The sequence below is a fragment of the Dermacentor andersoni genome, unplaced genomic scaffold (assembly GCF_023375885.2).
Source record: "Dermacentor andersoni unplaced genomic scaffold, qqDerAnde1_hic_scaffold ctg00000777.1, whole genome shotgun sequence".
Taxonomy (NCBI): domain Eukaryota; kingdom Metazoa; phylum Arthropoda; class Arachnida; order Ixodida; family Ixodidae; genus Dermacentor; species Dermacentor andersoni.
This window is the reverse complement of record NW_027315455.1, coordinates 1925-2500: the sequence shown is the minus strand read 5'-3', so window position 1 is coordinate 2500 and position 576 is coordinate 1925. Positions and strand designations below refer to the sequence as shown.

General features: G+C 62.7%; 1 non-coding gene across 1 annotated transcript in view; it reads right to left on the bottom strand.

The window, feature by feature from the left end:
• LOC140215001 (large subunit ribosomal RNA) overlaps positions 1-279 on the bottom strand; it is a 3959-nt gene extending 3680 nt beyond the window's left edge. Inside the window, exon 1 of the ribosomal RNA XR_011891923.1 lies at positions 1-279. This exon is cut by the window's left edge and continues 3680 nt beyond it. This is a non-coding gene — a ribosomal RNA (large subunit ribosomal RNA).
• Between the last annotated feature and the right edge of the window lie 297 nt (positions 280-576).

Genomic DNA, 576 nt, shown 5'->3' with positions numbered 1-576 from the left:
CGACTCACGGGAGGCTTCATCCCGGGCGCGCAACGGCGGAGACGGGCCTGGCACCCACTCTGGGACAAGCCCCTGTCAGGGGGACTTGCACCGTCGCAAACACCCGAGAACGTCGCCTCCCATACACCACATTTCCCGACCGCCTGCAAGGACGGGGGATTCGGTGCTGGGCTCGGTCCCGTTTCGCTCGCAGCTACTCGGGGAATCCCTGTTGGTTTCTTTTCCTCCGCTTAGTGATATGCTTAAATTCAGCGGGTTGTCTCGCCTGATCTGAGGTCGACAACGGATACATCGCTTTCGCCCATTCCAGCACGACCGAGTACGACGCCCTGCCACGTCCTTACGGACGAGGCTGGCAGGCGGCACAACGCCTGCGCGCGTGCGTCATACGAGCGGTATGCCGAAAAGGACTCGACACGTTCGAAAACCCAGCGCCAACCGAGTGCGACGCCCTACCACGTCCTTCGCCCAACACGGAGCTACTTATAGACGAGGCTGGCAGGCGGTGAACCGCCTGCGCGCGTGCGGCGCACGAGCAGTTGCGTGGTAAGCGACCGTGTCTGAAGCCCAAACACC